This window comes from Manis javanica, chromosome 15, assembly GCF_040802235.1.
Source record: "Manis javanica isolate MJ-LG chromosome 15, MJ_LKY, whole genome shotgun sequence".
In the NCBI taxonomy this organism is placed as follows: Eukaryota; Metazoa; Chordata; class Mammalia; order Pholidota; family Manidae; genus Manis; species Manis javanica.
In genome coordinates, this window is record NC_133170.1 from 16,973,617 (window position 1) to 16,993,142 (window position 19,526).

The following is a 19,526-nucleotide window of genomic DNA, read 5'->3' on the forward strand; positions in this document are numbered from 1 at the left end:
AAAGTGAATTCTAGGCACATGCTGCCCCGAATGATGTGACAGGTGGACTGCACGGCAAGACGCAGCCTCGGAAAAGTTGATTCTCATTAGACCCACAGAGTCCTGCAGCCAGTTTTCTGATGGCTGCAGAACACTAATCGCATCTGTTTGCTACTGCGCTGGGGAGGGGGTAGCCAGGGAAGTTGCAGGCTTCGGGGTGGGATGGGTTGTGAAGGGAGGAAAAGCAGACTGAAGGGGCAAAATTCTTTTCTTCTTTCACGAGTTAATATCCTTGACTCCTGCCCAAAAACCCAGCAGGTCTACCTCCCTCCAAGCGATCAGCCTCCGATCTGCTGACTCCAACGGGGTGCACCCTTTTTCTAATTAACTAAAATGGCTATGGAAAGCAAAGGAGGCCTTGTGTTGGGCGAACCAATTATTTTGAAGGGTATTAAGTCATCAGATTTACTTTTATCTTGATTGCATTGTGGAAATCGTGCATAATTAATGGTAGGAGCTTATTAGGAAAATGATTAGGCAAATTACACAGGTGTTGGATGCATTTTTTATGATAAATTTGCTAGAACAATCCTGCAATTCCATCTGTTCAGCTCACATCAGAATGTCACTCTGAAGAAATTAATGGTGCAGAGTTACACAAAGTTACTAGAGTCTTTGATTGCAGATATAGGTAATAGATGTATATATATATATATATAAATATAATATACCCAACAATTTACTAATAAGTATTTGATGTTGCAGTTCGATCAATTTCTTACTAAATCCTGAAAGTAAATGGTAGTCAGTGGAAACAAAGAAGTAGAGCAAATGTAAAGCTCATCTCATCAGTTTGATGTGCATGCAAATAAAAATAATCACAAGCTATAACTCTTTGCTTTGCATGATGACTGCCAATTAGCTACCAGCTCACTAGTAGTTTAATCATTGTGTTTTGTCCCAAAATATCCAACCTCACCTGCAGCCATTCCCATTTTCAGTTTCTTTTACAGTTCTAAATGAAATCACGTTAACAGTTATGCTTTATCAGAAGCCCTTGTGTAAGTAGCATAGCTGTTATATCCATATAAATCAATGTTTACTGAGGAACCAACTTTCTCCTTGACTTAGCAAGTCAAGGAGCAGAATTGCTAGGAGCTCTCATTTGTCTGGTCATTCTTTAGCTGGGATCAGATTCTGCTCTTTCTCACCTGTTTATATATGATCAAGTGATGTCGTGTGTTAATAGTCTCTGAACTTCCTCATACCTTGATGTAAATCTCTGTTCTGAAATATGAGATCCTATAGTGTTTACAGACAGTCTTAAGTATCAGCAACAGCAATATACTTCAGTGTCTTTTTAAAAAATGTCAGACCTGGTTTTGTTGTTGTATAACAAAAAGACAGTGAAATCTTAAATAGTATTTGAAATACGTACGTACATCAAAGACATCAGGAGACACTTACAGCTTAAATTATTAGAAGGCTGCACTAAAACAGCTAATCACTCTTACTATTACATAACATCATGAAAAGAATACTTGTAATCTTGTGTCTATGGCTGCCCCAAATTCCAAAGCAACTCTGAAGAACAGTAACAAATGTTGACATTATAGATTGACCACCTCTGCCATTCACCAAAGCAGCATTTTTGAGTTATAAAAAGAAGATCAAAGGTGATCCAGGCTGACAGAAAGAACCAACTTCCATTTCCACATGTACTTGGTTAAGCTGAACATTGTCAACTACTTGGTACACAGCTTGTCTGATTTTTCTACAAAATATTCGAACTCAACAAGACAAACATTGAACTCATTGTTACTATTTGCAAAATAGTTCTGCACAGAGGTCTCTAAAAAAACAAAACAACAACCACAAAAAACCATTGTGTCCCACCTAATTCATCAGACTTGGAATTTGAAAACCATCTTTTTCCTCAGTCCTACACCCATGTCCAATTTACCACAAAGCCCTGTCACTCCCACCTCTAGAATATCTTCCACTATCCTCGCTGATGCTGCTCTGTTTAGAATACATTATTTCTCACCTGTATTAATTTGATACCCTCCAACCTTACCCTTTTTCAGTGAAGCATTGTATAGGCTACTGAAATTATTTCCTAATACTCTATCACTATTTCCATATTGCCTAGAGATAAGGATCCATCTTCCTCAGAATAAATGCCACGCATGATTGGATGTTTTGCCTACTTTTCTAGCCTTCTGCCATTCCCCGCAGTCAACCTGAATGACTTGTGATTCCTTGAGTACCTCTTTCCCTTTGCAAGTGTTATTATCTCTGAAGGAATGCCTCTCCTTAATATTCTGCTACCTGAATATTCTTCATCACTTATCATGCCTCAGAATAATGTCACATTCTCTGTGAAACTTTCCTGAATCCCATAGATGCAATTTTTCCTCTGTGCTACTATCATACTTTGTATTTAACTCAATATTACCATTTCCCTTACCATGTCTGTCTCTTCCACTTACATATGAGTTCCCTGGATGGAAGAATCAAGTCTCACTCATCACTCTATAGCTGCTGCTCAGTGCACTTTCTGAAGCATCCTGACTGTCACGTAGAAGAATGCATGAAAGGACATGTGTAGCAGGAGAAGGCTGTTTTAGCCAGAGGAAATGTTGCATCATGGGCAAATGAATCAAATGATAATGCAGGATATTTATGTTAGCACTTATTGCAGTAGCCAAAAACCAGGATAAACTGTAGTTTTCTATTACTTGTATCCTTCTCACACATACACACACACACACACACACACACACACACGCCTATTTGTTCACTCACCACAGGAAGCAGAGAGAGGTTTTCTCTGGTAACAGCAGCAGAGAACTGTGAGTGTGCATATGATCCTGGTTTTGAGGATGTATACCAGGACCAGCAGCAATGGTATCTCTTTGTTAGAAATGAATATTCTAGAACAACCTAGACCCACTGAATCACAACAAACATTTTAGCAATATCATCGATTGAATTGTAGCACATAATGCTTTTGAAAAACAGCAATAAAAGACACATCATTCACAGACTCAGTAGATTTATGTAGTAATAAATAGAAATGTTAAAATACTAATAGATGTAACAGTTCAATATAGATGGTAAAAATTTTAAATCCAAACTTTGATCAACAGCATTCAGCTACTAAGAATTTTTTTTGATAACTATAAGACCACTCATTAAAGAAAAGTGGCTCCTTATTACACAAGAGAGTGACCTCTCCCTTTCATCTTCCTGTAGGGGGTGAAACTGCAGTAGGGCAGAAAGCATGAGCAGGCGTACGGAACCAAGGATTAGAGAAAATAGGAATCTGGACAGGATCATGACATGAATACCGTAGTCTCCTACTTTTGAGTGAAGTTTATGGCAATTACTTAAAGACAAAGACTGGGAGTGAATTCCCCATTGCTCTGTGTGTGTGTGTGTGTGCGTGTGTGTGTGTGTGTGTATGTTTGTGTGTAATATAACATACCCACACATGGTCACACACTCACAACTCATAATGTTCAAGTGACATTTTTGTTTTATACTGGTAAAGATTTTCTTCCTTTCTGTGGACTTGGCCATTTTCAAATGATCATTTTGTTTTCTCCCTAAAATTTCAAATAAAAAGGAATTATTTCCAATATTACTAAGAGTATCAGAACCACATAGAATTAACCTGTGTAAGGTAAATTTACAAGCTAAGGAGCACTCTTGATAAAATAGGGCCTGAAAAAGTTACATGTTGGTCTAGATGAGTCCCAGAACCACAGCCTGAGGTCAATCCTACTAAGATTTGACTAACATGTGAAATATTTGATTTTAACCTCTCAGAATGGATAGGACAATGAACCTAAGTGGTTTTGGCTTAAAATTAATATTTTACTATATTAAATTAATTAGTGCAATAGCATGAGAATATGTTCTCAGAATTCAAAAACCTTAGATATAAAGTTTTTATACATAAGAAGGGATGAGTTCTTTAGACATTATTCAGATCATTTTGAATATTAAACCTGTCTTTATTTTCAGAAAAATAAAACTTAAGTAGAATATGAGGGGTCTCATAAATTTTCATGGGACTTCTATTTTCAGAGATCTGTAAGGAACTTTGATTATCCTTATCACCTACTATATTGTTGAAATCAATATAGAGTGCAAAACTAAAATTGCCTTGCATTTTTCCAAATATTTTATAGGATAATTCTAAGTATTTCATTACTATTATATCTTTCCTCAACCATAGTCCCAAGTTTTTAATCTAGTCCATTTATATTATTCTCTATGGATTATGATAATAATAATCATAATTAATGTTGGTCCTCCTAAGTTTTCAAAGATTTTTTACAAGCCATGAAAGTAAGTAATAAATTACAAAATGAAATAAGAGAAATTTATTGATTTTTAAATATATTGGAATGCATAAAATATTAGCCATATTCAGATGTAAACTTATTCCCAACTATTTCTTTTCTTGCCAACAACATAATTTTTTTAAATCAAACATTTTCCCTTCCCCAATGGCAATATCTCACCAAAGATCTTGACCTTGTCTCCAATTCAAAGCTCAACTGTGTAATTTTATCACTGAGAACCGCACGTAACATATACAAAACAATGCAGAATCAAAAATGTTATTTCTCCTTCCTTGAGATTCAGTGAATGTATAACTATCAATAACTATCTAATTCATTTGATTATAACAGTAAAGAGCAATAAAGCACCATCTCTCAGGTGATTGAGTTCCAAATAATAGTGTCCTTTTAAGCACCACAAAGACCAAAAAAGTGATTATCATAGGCTATATATCCCCATGAATGCAGTATTAAATATCACCAGACCTTTAAAGGAGACACCTAGTATTTCCCAGAACTGTATGTTCTAAGTCAGTCTTCATGAAAATCTCTAGAAGCAAGCCTTATGTAATTCATTATGTTGTTCAAAGGCATAGACATCACAGCCAGTAAGGATTTTCTAGATAGGTTGGTAGGAGGGAGAGGTGCTTTTCCTAAGGATTTTTCAGGCAAAATGACAGTCTATACAACAAATAAAAAAAACATAACCAGAAGATTTCACAAGACTTTAACCTTTGAAAAGATATCCACTGCTGACACAATTCATGCCAGACAGTCACGACTGAGTTCTGATCATCCCTTTTAAGATGATGTAGTGCACGAACCTCTGTCTTACTCACTCCCATATTGCAGGATATTCTTATTCTATTAGATTCAGTTCTTAGTATCCAAGATACACATTAAAAAAAATGTATCTTCTACAATGCACTTTGAGCATTTTTGACCTGAATTAGACCTAAATACACAAAATGGAATGGCATCAAGAGACTGGCTATCTGAAATAGTCAAAAAGAACTCACATACAGAGGGTAATTTCATTTGATGGTGGAGAGCTGATTGTATGAAAGAAACAAGATATTCTTAACTAGCTCTAAGGATAAAGAGTTTCCTATAACCTTGAATACATAAAAAATGGAACAAAAGACCTTTTGTGGGGCATAGATGGCACACGGATTTAAGTATTATTTCCCCAAGTCTATATGTTGTTGTCTCCCACAGTTAATCCAACTGCAGCTTAATTCTTTATTAGTATGGGATCTTGGAGTTTTTTTTTCTTAGCCACAGATCCTTATCTGTAAAGTGGGAGCATTACTCCTATTTCTTAAAATAATCTTGAGCATTGAGTAAAGCCATATATGTAAAACACTTCATCCAATGCCACCCTCCAACATCAACACCAAGATAATGATTCACAAATTACGTCAGGTTGGAGAAGGAATCAAGGCACTAATCTAACAATCATACTTCATTGTTTTAGTTTCATCTTTATCATGACTACTCCCAAGTCTGATTCCTTAGAAAAAGAAGTTAGTTAAAAAAATTAAACTTCTCTCAATTTTTTCTGTTCTTTGTTCCTCTCTTGGTCTTCAGCATCAATATTATTGACATCAAGTGCTGGAATTGAGTTGTACCTCCCATAGTTCTGAAAATATGAATTACTTTTTGTGGGATTATTTTAGCATTCGGCACCTATGTGATAAAGGTCTGTGGCCTGTGGCTAGGCCTATAAGCCAGTGCTCATAGACAGCTCTTAGAATTGGACTAACTTGGAAGCAATAATAGCATTGTTAACAACAGCAAAAAAAACCTTGCATTTAGGAAGGAGAAAAAGAGAAGGCAACAATTTGAAGAAGCCCCAGTAAGGGATTTCACTTACCATTAGGATATGTTCCCAAAATAAAGGCCTCAGGGGACTTCGATTAATCCATCATTTATGTTACCCATGAGGTGGATCTGTAAATGACTTCATTGATCCACAGCTGTGTTCAGTATCTTACGCAACAGTGGATCAGGCAGAAATAAGATTGTATGGGCAAAGGGGCATTAATAGAAAAGATTGAGCTGGAATTAGCTTCTCGGGTTCTTCGCTGGTGTGTTCTGACAGTTTCCACCTGTTTGGTTTTAAACTTGAAGGAAATTTCTTCTTACCTGATTATTACCATGGGATGCTGTTCAAGGCTGGAAAAATTCCTTCCATTTTTTTCATTGTTCAAGTAAAAGAGATGCTTACAGACTTATACCAAAGGAGCTTTGGCAAATAAGGTCATTATGAATTCCTGATAATACTATATCATCTCCCCCATAGGAGTCTGTTACTTCCAGAATAATTCTGCTGGTACACATGTAGAGAGATCACCTGAATGCACTACTTCAAGCAGCATTGCGGCTACTTTAAGAGTGAGCTCCGTTTTGGTTCTGAAATGGTAACACTGACACTCAGACAATTGAGAGATCTGCTTAATTTCTCATATTATTTTTTCAGAACTAATTTTCACTGGATGCATCCTGCTTTTCCAATAAGAAATATAGGAAAATAGAGCAAGTTTTCCATCTGTCATCTTCCTTTTCCCAAACGAGTTTCCTATGTACATATGAATCCATACACTTTTAAATTACTGCCCTTGCTTAAGAGAGTATTGGGGTATGCTTCACATATTGACAGCCTTGTGCACCAGATACAAGCCAGGTTGCCCAGACCTAAATGTCCTCTGTGTGGCCATGCATGCTGAACTTGTGCTGCTATTATATCTCTCCATCTTATTAGTTAGCAGAGATTACCTTTCTCTCCAGTAGCGCTTTACTTGAAATACCTTCTTTGGTATGAAGAGTGAAGTAAGAATATGCTCAGAATGAAAAAGAAGCCACATGTTTATACTTGGAGCACCTTTTAAAAATGTAGCAGGGGCAAATAAAGTTGCTTCAGAGTGCAGGAAGGGATCATTATTTGGAGAAACAGCTTGAAGTGACTAATAAGGAAGGTGACACTTAAGGAAGAGGATTGAGAAAGCAGGGGAAAGGAGGGGGCAGAACTACCATGAGGATGAAACGAGTGCAAATTAGGAAGGGCAGAGAACAAAAAACAAAAAGGTGAAAGAAAGAGAAAGAACAGAAAACACAATCTGAGCAATATGTCAAAAAGGTGACCAGTGAGAATTTCCTGGCTGCAGTGCAAGCCACTCAGTCACATCAGACCATTAAAAAGTTGCTATGTATATGTGCCTTGTGTGAGACATTAAGGTGACATTTAAAAAAGCCAAAATTACAAGTCTGAATGAAACAAGAGTCCTGTAAAGTGAGATAAGAGAGACTAAAAGATTAACAGAAAGAATAAGGATCTTGAGACATAGGTTATAAAGAACTGACAAAATTCTTAGGGAAGGCATGGCATTCTCACAAGATTTTTTTTTCTTTTTTTTTTTAAATGAAGTGTCATTGGTATACAATATTATATTGGTTTCAAGTATATAACATGGTGATTTGACAGTTATCTACATTATTTTTTTTTAATTTTTTTTTGTTACAATTGATATACACTCTAACGGAGGTTTCACCTGAAAAAACACTGTTGTTACTACAATCACCCATATTATCAAGTCTCCACCCAAATTCTAGTGCAGTCACTACATGATTAAATGCTCACCCTCACACAAGCTATTGAACAGGGACATCCAACCGGTTTAATTTAAATCACAGAATATAAGAGGACATCAGCTGATATTTGGTTACATAAATTAAAAAATAAATACCTTTTGCTGTGTAAGTGCCTGAGTTAAGCAAAGGAGAGGTATACCATAACCAAACGGTGGTATGCCATATAAACCAAGCTATCTCTTAACATCCTGAAAGCAAATAAAATATCCAGAGCTGTAGATCTATGGTACAGTTCTCCAAAATGGGACCCAAATGCAGCCAAAAGGCTCCTAGCTTTTTACTATTCCATTTTATCTAAAGAATTTAGGTACAATATCAGTATCTTAATTGACAAGTAGTTATTTTTTTCATTTTGGGGCAGGAGGTGCAAGGCTTTTAATACATCATCTATTCAGACAGCTAGCCAATCAAGCAGCCATTTGTTCATTCATTCATAAATATATATTGAGCGGCAAATATGTGCCAGGCCTTTGGCTGAGAGTATGAAATACATTGCTGATCTTGAGAAACATGGTTCCTGCCATTTACACCTCTCCTTCTAGTGGGAACGGGACCAATAGTAAGTTAACAAATACATGGATTTAGTTAAAATGGGGAGGGGATTAGGATAGTCAAGAAGTCCTTTCTAAAGAGTGGATGTTATCTTGAAAATTGAAGTTTGAGGTGTTTGGATAATTGCAATATTTCCAGAATCTCTCCCCTGGCCTTAGTGCATCTCCATATCAATAGGTGTTTCCAAGGGGTGGAGAGAAGTAGTCCATCCCCATATCAATTATAAAGGGGGGTGGGAGAGAGGGCATATCTGGGCTAGAGAGGTGTGGTCCTTTTCAAAAAGGTGGTCCTTTTTGCAGCTAGGGCATGAGACACATGGGCAAGCAGAAGCAGATAACTGCTTGTAAGCAATAAACAGGTTTCTCCCACTTTATTTCTCTCTGTGACTGATTTTGGCTTCAAAGGTTATTTGCCCTGGGCTGGGAACATATTTCACCCCCAGAGTTACAAGGTGTTAACTTTGTGAAAAGATGGGCAGAGTCCAGAGGAGAAAGCCAATGCAAAAGCCTTGAAGCGGCAAAAACCTGGCCAAATCTCGGTTTTGAGAGAAAGCCTTTATAGTCGCAGCCAGAGGAGGACATGGGATAAAGGACATGTATGGGGAAGGAGACCGGTGCCAGATTATGCACATGTGGACTTTGGATTTCACTTTAAATGCAAAAAAAAAAATCAATAAATATTTTTGAATCAGGAAGTAACATGACTTGATTGTTCTATGAAAAGACTTCAAGGGCAGATGAGTGAACAGTACATTGAACATGAGAAACAGTAGAAGCAAGGAAACAGGATGGAGAAAATAAATGGATTTCAAATATAATTTCAGGTAAAAATGTTAGGATATGCTGATGAATTTAAGAGCTGTATTTTAGGCAATGCTGAAATCATTAGCCAGTTTTGGAACTCTGCTTAATGAGGGCAGCATATCCATCTTCTGTGGTAGCAGCCCAGCTATCACTTTCTGTTCATTAACAATAAATCCCCACCAAATAAGGTGAAGGTTCATATTTCCCTAAATAGAAAGTAATATTAATATCGTTCTCACCAAAAAGAAATACACATATCAATGTACAAATACACACACACACACATATATATATATATGAGGTGTTGGATATGTTAACTAACTAGATAGGAGGAATCTTTCCACAATGCATATATATATATCAAATCATCACAATGTACACTTCAAATATGTTACAATTTTATTTGTCAATTATACCTTAATAAAGCTGAAAAAAAAGTGGTATGTTGCATTGTTTGAATGGATATCAGTTTTGCTTATTTCTTTGAATTTTTTTAACCAATGTAGGTACTGGCTACCAAATGAGTTTAAGAAATTTAAAAAAGGACCTATATTTAAATAGCTTTTTACCACACTGCTTTCTCCTTCACTTCCTTTGAGACAAATACAAATTCCTGCAGTAGGTTTTATTGTCCCCATTTTACAGATGAAGTGACTAAAGGTCCCAAAATTCAGTTGACTTGCCTAAGGTTACAAAACTAAAAAAGCAGCAGCCCTGAGGCTCCCGCTTAGGTCTTCTGATTCTTAACCATGAGCTCATTCCCACACACAGCACTGTCCTCTCCATGCAAATTGGATCTGTCATGCTTTTTCTCATGCTAAAATATGAATTTGTGTAAAGTGACTATATTTGAAATTTGCTTATAACAACAAGCGAGTAGGAATAGTCACAAGAAAAAGAAGGATAGTAGCCTCTTTAGTCAAACCTTGGCCTTTCTGTTTAGATGGCAATTAGTACTGATTGTGATAGAGGTTTCCATGGTGCAGGCACTAGTCTCTCATGAACTGAACTCATACCATCAACATTTAAAACTGAAAGCCATTAGACAACACTATCTTAGGTCACTGTTGTCATCATTAAGAATTTATGCAGCACTTTATATTTGGAAAGAGGTCAATGCAATGTAGACGGATTTGAGTGCTGCTTAAATGGATAAATTTGTTCTGGCACCTCAGCAGCACAGTAACTTCATAACATAGTTTTCATTCTTTTTGATTTATGACAGAATATAGTATTTACAACATAGTGTACAGTTTAAAACATAGAAAACCTTCACCCATAGTGAACCAGGGAAAATATCATGTTGTTATTGTTGTTGTTGTTTAAAGCTAACAGCTTTATCATTAACTATTCCAGGGCATCAGTAAAGTTATAAGAAATCCAATTTATTCCTTGGTCCTCAGGTATTAAGGGAAAAGCACTGATGCATGGAGGCTTCTTTCTTATTGAAACAATTTAGAATAGTTTGATGGCTGTGTTCTTTGAAGTCAAGGCATATGTAAGTTTTAATTTGTATGCCTGCCCTGTAATAATTCTGTGACTTTAATATGTCACTTATATGTCATTTTGTGCCTTTGCTTTATCAGCATTTTTGAAGGGGTTAAAGAAAACATATGGACATTACTCATTATTTTTTGCAACCCAGTCTGACCTAACTGCCTTTAATTGAAGCTGTTGTCCCAGATATTCTTTCTTTTTTATCCTCCCTTGTGACTGCGATGTGTGCACCTGATCTGTATTTTGCCATCGCCAAAGTCACCTTAGATATTGATTGAGAAGTTGGTGATGCAAAAAATGGGGAGTCCCGCAGAAGTGGCAGCAGCTACTTCTATGTCTCCAGGGGCAGAGGTTGGCAACAATGTTTACCCTCCTCTCCCCATGGTCAGAAATGTACATGTGGACATCTTGGGTACACAAGGGGAGGAAATGGCAGCATCTCAACTAGTTCTGCTGCATGATTTGGGGTTTTCCTCCTGGTTAGTTGCCCTTTCCAGTGATACTTTGGGTTTTCCAATACCTTTTAAAATAAAATGTCTCTTCTAGATAAATCGTGTTATGTTGCTTGCACCAGTGAAACCAATGAACCTTGACTTAAAAACAGTAAATTGGCCACCTGACAATTTTAGGTATCAGCTTTGGAGTTTAGGAAGGACTTTCTTATATATTGTTTTCTTTAGCCATTAGAGTAACACAGTGAAGATCAGCAATTGATGGGTGAAGGGACTGGTGGTTAAAGAGGTCACATGATTTTCCCAAGATTACATTTGGGAACTGGAATATGTAATCCTTTTGTTTTCCTGATGCTACATTTGGTATATATTATTAATAACTTTTCAGACATGGCATTCATACAGGTGCATAATGGGGTGCTAAGCATGCTAAGTAACAACAATGTTTCTTTAAGTCATAAGATGTTGTGTATTGGACAACCTCATTTATTCACAGCAACAGCTACCTTAACATAATTTACTCATAACAGTTATTACATCAGAGCTTTGTATAAAGTTTATACAAAGCAGACATCTATGAGACCCCAATTTTCCATCATACCTGATAACACAAACATGTATGATTTTCTGGTTTCAAAAAAGCAGAGAAATAATACTAAAATGTAAAAAGCCATGTTTAATCTAAAACATACCAAATTAATTTGAAAATTCACTGATTTGTATGGCTTACAAATATATGAATGTAAATTAATATCAAGAATTACTCAAATTTTGATGCCCTAGAAATTTACAATATGTCATTCAAGCTACATTATGCTGCAAATACTACTTATTAGTTTCCTTAAGATTTACAAATAACTCATGGAAAATCATAGTGAATTGCTGGTAAGAGTTCAAATGGGTACAGCAACTTTGGGTCATGGCATAAACTCATAAAATTGAACATGTGCAGAATCTGTAACCCAGAAATCCCCCTTCTATATATGTACCTATTCTTGCTTCTCTATTGCTGAAGTGTCAGTAGCTGTGGGTGTGAGAGAGATTAACCCATGCTATGGAGTGTGTATCAAAGCACAAGTAAAACATTGGTATGGGAGTATTGACTACATGTCAAAATGTGTTTAAACTTATATGAATAATTATTCACTGGCCTGTCTGTCTCTACATCCATTTAACCTTGATGGCTAAACCACTTAGCCATATCTCTAGGCTTGTTTAGCTGCAGATTTGTAACCATCTCTATTCCTAAGCAGGAGCAATATACAGATTAAGAAAATGATTCTTCAGATCAGTAACAACCTTTTCCGCCAAAAGCCCCATGATTGGAACTACTGATTTATTAAGTCCCATAAGCTGGGTGTCAGTTTTGTGTTCTCATGTAATTTAATAAAGATGGTACAGTAGCAGACGCACGAGGTCTGAGCACACAACATCCAGTTTGGATAACAGCACAGGCGCCTTCTGGAGTGGCAGTGATAATGTCCAAGGCCATCCTATCTTGGAGGACAGCTTTTCTCCTTGGAGACATTTCAGTGTTCAGCAAGGGCAGGCTTGGTTGGTGATCCCTCAACGCCTGCTGGGTGACTTCGGTAAGGGCTTCTCTGGGAGCTGTAACGTCCTCCAGGCCAATGGAAGCACAAGGCAGCAGCCGAATGATCACACCAGGAAAACCAGCATGTGTCCCCACCCCATCCCCTGCCTTGAAGAGAGGGAGGTTGGCAGCTTTAGGAACAGGACCTGGTTGTACATACCACACCTGTTTGCCAGAGAGGCCACACTGTCAGGCATGAGGAGACGGACAGGGGCCAGACTATGCCAGACCCAGATCCCCACCTTCTCCCCTCTGTCAATTGTGTGTGTTCCATTCCAGGTATGGTGCATTTGAACAGGTTCAGCTTGCAGCAGAACAAGGGAATCCCATTGGAGTTGGAGTATTTCTCCCTCATCATGGGGTGAAGTATATCTTCCATCCCAGCAGGACATCCCATGGCAAATTACAGTGGACAACACCTTTCTCAGGTGAGATGGGGCTTGTCATTCTCAGCAGCAGAGCACGTTGATCCGTGGTAAGAACTGGGCAGTGGCTGTTTCCCAAGACTCCTGTACCTTACTGTTTTGGGGACCAGCCTGGGACAATGAGCCCTACTGGTTGCTCACTCAGATGTACTAATGGCCGGGACAGGGCTTCAGTCCACTGAGCTGGGGTGGGTCCCTGTTAATTATTTAATCTGCTGCTTTAATACTCCGTTTTTCTTTAGGCCTATTTAGAACCCTCACTTAGAGGGAGAGGGCCAGTATAATCAATTTGTCGATCCCTCACCAGTTGGAAACTCTGATGGATGGTCCAGACTCCTTCGGCACTTGCCTTGGGTGTTTAGAGCACAGAGGACATGCAGTTACTCTATTAAGCAAGACACTGTGTTGCGAGGGCAATCTGGCTTCCTTGGCAATGTGCCATCCCACCTGGGCACCACGGTGGCTGTTCTTTTTATGCACCTGTTCTGCTGCATCTCCTGAAGGGTCGGTTGTCGGGGCTGGTACCCAGCTAGGGCATCAGCCTCCCGACTGCCAGGAGGTGTCAGCGCATTACGAGCTGGGATGTGGAAGACCTTGAGGACTGCCTGAGCCTCTTGCAAGTGGACCCAAATGTCCTTCTACAGATTCCAACCCCACAAGGTCTTATTCATCATCATTCCCACCAGCTAAGCCATCAGGTGGATCCTTTTAGAGCAGCCCAGCTGTCAGTGCCATGTGAATGTGGTCGATCGGGGCCTTCAAAGACGGCCTTGTTTGCTTCCAAACTCCCGAAGGATTTGTTGCACCTCCTTTATGGATTCCCAGGGTCCCACCTACCAAGGAGGCCCCCCTCACTGGGCCAACCCTCCCTGCCTGCTGAATGATCTACTCTCTAAGAGAGGGAGTACCTTGAATCCTGAGTGCCAGGCAGGTGCTGCCCAAGGGCCGGGTGTGTGGGGATGTTGCTCATTTTCTCAGCCTCCAGCCTGGTCAGAGAGAAGCCATCGCTCCCATACCCCACAGCCACACTGAGCACGCCTGGAGGCCTTCCCTGGCCTTTGGCTGGAACCGGCAGCTCTTCCAATCAGTTCAGCGCCACTATTCTTTCCCATCGTGAGTGTTTCCTCACAGGGGGCTGCCACAGTCTGGGGCTGCCGTTGCTCTGCCTCTGTTTTCCTTTGTACTGGGTGGGGGGGCAGCACCAGGCCCTTAGTTCCCTTCAGTGTCAATCACAGCAGCCTTTTCTGCCCCTCCTCACTTTCTGCACGATTCTCTTGGCTGGAAAGCATTCTGTGCAATTCCTCAAACAAGCGCATTAAAGCAACAAGCAGTTGCAGGCATTCCTGTACTCACACAGCTGTCCACAGGCATCTAACTTACAGGCCACCCCTCCCCACAAAGGGGTCACTGGCCACCTCAGGATTCCCCATGCGATGCCTCCTTCCCAAGGCCCATTTCTTCAGTGCCCAGGTGGCTTGCCATTTGTAGGGTCAAACCTCTTTCAGAGCATCCCAGCCTTGATACCCTCTATACACAGAGAGTAGAGAGATATCGAATAAAGAGGCCTGCCACTCCAGACTGGGAGCTGGCAGGGTTAATAAGCAAGGGAATTTATATATAGGTTTGTGGTGGAGGAGATCGCCATACCTGCCTCCTAAATCTTAAAAGCCATATAGAGAGCTTAACTGGATTCAGTAAGGCATACAGGCAGGTGGTGTGAACACCACACCATCACCTCAAGGTGTCGCGTGCCCTGTCCTCGCCGGCAAGAACAGCATGCAACAACAGCAGGATTCTTCTGCAGAAAGCTTTATTCTTCAGCTCTTTGTGAAACAAATGAGTTGGGCAGGACCCAGAGGGGAAGGAGAGGCTTGCTTATATAGTTCTCATGCTCTGACCTGGTTGGTGCGGCTCCATATGCCTTATTAGCATAACCATTTGGTGGGTCTCATTGGTCCTTATGCCAAGGCGCAATTAGCATGTAGTTTAGTGGTGTGGGATGATTTGTCATTAGGAAGTTCGGGGCCTTCCGGCTGCCCTGCATGGGGCGCTATTTTCTGAGCGCGGCTGCCAACATCTCCCCCTTTTTTGTCTAACAGAAGCTCAAGGCGGAACTTGCCAGCAGAGGCGGAGACAGAGGCCTGACCTCCATCATACTTCCTGATGCCCCCTTTTTGGAGAGGGGTTCTGGGCATCTACCCCTATGCAGTCAGGCATGCCTCTCAGAGGGGTCCAAGACCTCTTGCAGTGCTTTGCCTCGCATCCTCTGGCTGGCGTTGGGACCGCTTGGTACAAAGGGTTTGGACCCTTTTTCTCAACCCTCTTGCACCATGAGCTTCTTAAAGAAAGCTGTGATTAAGCATTGAGGTACTCGGGCCTGGTGCAGTGCCACATGGGCTCAGGGTGCAAGAGCTACCTCAAGCTAAAGCCGAGCTTCCTTCTTAAGCATGTTGAGCCACACTTGGGGAGAGGCGCCAACGTCTATCGCCATTAGGGCTTGAGCAAGGATCACCTTGTCCTGCTTATGTTGGTTGCGGAGTCTGCATAACAACCAGAGTAGGAGCATGAGACCTCCAAGCATGAACACGCCCATCCCAGCCATGCCCGCCCACTCCTTGACGTGGGAGAGAGCTCTGAGGAACCAGGAAGAGAGTCCTTCTGCTACGGAGATATCTAGACGGGTGGAGTTGATGTGGATTATTTCTCGCCGCAGTTCTTCTAGTGCTCCATCAAAGTCCTGGGACCAGTTTCCTGAAAGATACTGGGACAGGCCTCGTGACAGATTAGTGAAAGCATTTAATACTTCTGTTAGTGATCCTGGCTTGTTTGTGGCTCTGTAATATGGCTGCGGCTAGGCCCGCGTTGGTGAGTGGCCCTCCTATTTCTCTACAGGCTTTCAACCAAGCGTGTATCCCTTTCTGTTTCCAGGGTGTTATCGCCTGTCTGCATTCCTTGGTACATTGTTCAAATACTAATTGCTCCACTAGGGGCATTGCTTGTTCCTGATCTCCAAATATTCTGCCTGCGGCCTCCATCATACGAGCGACAAAGTCAGAAAATGGCTCGCTCAGCCCCTGAATAATTTTTGTCAAATTGCCTGATACTTCTCCTTTGTTGGTGAGGGCTTTCCATGCCTTGGCGGCGCACGTGTTTATTTGTGCATATACCTGTAAGGGGAAGGCGGTCTGGTCGGCTACCCACTGTCCTTGGCCCGTCAGCATATCATATGACCATGCAGGCTGTCCTTCGGCCGCGTTTGCGCATGCCTGGGTCATGCTGATATCATGCCACAATGCCTTCCATTCTATGTATTGCCCCATACTAGAAAGGCATGCCTTAGTTACATATTGCCAGTCTGCGGGTGTCATGGCTGTCTCTGTTAATCTCTCAACTTGTGCTATGGTATAGTTAGCACTGACTCCATAAGCCCGAACGGATTCTGCTAACTCCTTAACTTGTTTATGGCTCAGGGGCTGGTGAGAGCGTACACCGTTATCCTCAAATACAGGAAACATTTGTCTAATTGCCTGAAGAGTATCTGGGTGGCAAAAGGAGAGTGCGCCACTCACGTAAGGTGGCGGGGCAAAGGGCGTCGGGGGACACCCTGCTTTCATTTTTTCCTTGGTCCGCTTTTCAACTTTGCTGGTTCCCTTACTTCTACACTCTGCGGTTTTATTTTCTTCCCCTTCCTCTGCGGACGTTAATTCCTCCTCAGATTCCCTATTGGAGAGTTGGAGGTCCCTCAACTCTTTCCAGGGGTATTTACTATTTTCTCCGAGGCGATTGTCACTCGCTTCTCGGGGCTCTTTCGCTTTTGCCCTAGGCGGGCTTTCTCCCTCACTCTGAGGTTTCTTTACCTTCGTTTTTGTGGCCTTTTTTCGGCCGCGCGCGCTCTCTGTTTCCCGTTCCGTTTCTGACATGCTCTCTTGGATATCTGTCAATGCTCTCTGACCTTCTTTTATTACCTTTTCACATCTCTCATCTTGCAGACAAGCTCTAATCAGTTTCCAGAGGGGCCTGGTGCCTCCCCTCAGGCTACCCTCCTCCTCCTCTCTATCAAGATCTTTCCCCAGTTTGTCCCAGCTCGGGATTGAGAGGGACCCTGAACAAATGAACCAGGGGGCCACACGGTCTATCTCCTTCACAAAAGATCCTAAGACTTTGCTGGAGACCTTCAAGTTTCGCTCTTTGAGAGCTGTCTGCAGCGCCGTGACTAATGACGGTGCATTCCCCATGGTGCCTCCTTATTTACAGAGAACCATCAACCATCATCCTAAAAAGCAGGGGCCTCTCGGAACTTACCCCTCCGGGCTTTCTTCTGACCTGCAGTTCTGAATCCTCTCCAGATGTCTGAAGGGTCCTCCCTGTGCCGGTGATGTTCTGGTTCCCGGGATTCGGCACCACTTGTCGCGTGCCCTGTCCTCGCCGGCAAGAACAGCATGCAACAACAGCAGGATTCTTCTGCAGAAAGCTTTATTCTTCAGCTCTTTGTGAAACAAATGAGTTGGGCAGGACCCAGAGGGGAAGGAGAGGCTTGCTTATATAGTTCTCATGCTCTGACCTGGTTGGTGCGGCTCCATATGCCTTATTAGCATAACCATTTGGTGGGTCTCATTGGTCCTTATGCCAAGGCGCAATTAGCATGTAGTTTAGTGGTGTGGGATGATTTGTCATTAGGAAGTTCGGGGCCTTCCGGCTGCCCTGCATGGGGCGCTATTTTCTGAGCGCGGCTGCCAACATCAAGGCCATGTTCTGCAGCAGTCTCTGGGATCTGGGAAGGCAAGTGGAATCCATAATCCATATTCCAAAGACAGGGTAGATGATGGCCTCTAAGTTCCCAGATCCAGCTATGGGACAACCAGCAGTCACGTCTTCTCTGCGACCACCCCCAAATCATGTCATTGTTACCTTAGTTGGTATATGTTCCTGATTATCAAGATAGTTGTTTTTTAAAAAAATAATGGATATAAAACATACAAAACTTCAAATCATAATATAAAATTGCTAATACAGCTACTACCAAGAACTGCCTTAACTGCTTCCAAAATTTAAAAGTTTAAAAGACATAAAACAGCACTGATAAAGTTGAAGGTCCTTATGATTCCTTCCCTAGTCTCCAGATGCACACATTCTCATGCTTTTTAAAATCTAGTTTTATTTATATCCTTTTAATATTTATATCTGTGACTATAAAGAGCATACACTGTTATCATATATGTTTTAAAATTTCCATAGTACAAATTTTCTAAAGTTTATTTACTCAACTTTCTGCTTTCAAGATCTAAACATATGGAGACATTGAGCATTCATTCTTCATAGATAGTGTCCCAGTATATAAACAGAAAAATATCTATTTATCCATTCATTGCTGATGGATATCAGGTTGCTCCAATTTCATTAATTACTAGAAAGGACACCACATTCTTGTACCTGCAAGAGTTTCCATATAGGCTATGTAACTATAAATGATCTTTCACTTTCATTAAATATTACCAAACTGTTTGTTAAAATAATTGTATGGTCATCCTACCCTTCTGTTTTGCATGCATGGTCGTTATTTATTGGATGACAGATATTTGTGAATTTAACCTTGTTTCATGATAATTTCATATGACTATAAATGCTCTTCAGCTTTGTTTTAGAGCACAGTTAAGTTACACAAACACACTTTAATCCTTTTGAGGCTCACATTTAAGCTTTGTGAGGTGGGATCAGAGCAGCATTTAACTTAGGGCTAATATTTCCCCCACTGCAGAAATACATCTTTCTGAGGACTTTGCCCAATGTTCCATGAATTATGCTCTCTTTCCCACTCTAGTTGTTAGGAACACAGACTCTTCCTGACTCTATATGAGAGCCTTGAAAGATTGTTCCTCTAATTTTGATTGGTTCTTTCCCAACAGTTGGCTAGTTTCCTCCCATGCATGTGATGATCAGTATTGTGCTGAATACTCAAGGCATCTCCTCTGCAGATCCCTAAAGTGCTCTCTGTGCAGCCCTCTTTCCCCCAAATACTGATCTGCAAACTCTTGTTTCTTGGCCTCTCTGAACTTCCGACTCCTTGCTCTCTATCTGGTTACCACTCACCTGTGTTGTGGCCTCTCTGGACCATAACCTGGAGTAATTATGGGGTTCACTTCGATTATTCCATCTCAGGAATTATTGTCCTTCATTATCCTGATGGCCAATGTCTAAAGAACAGTTAGTCATATATTTTGTAC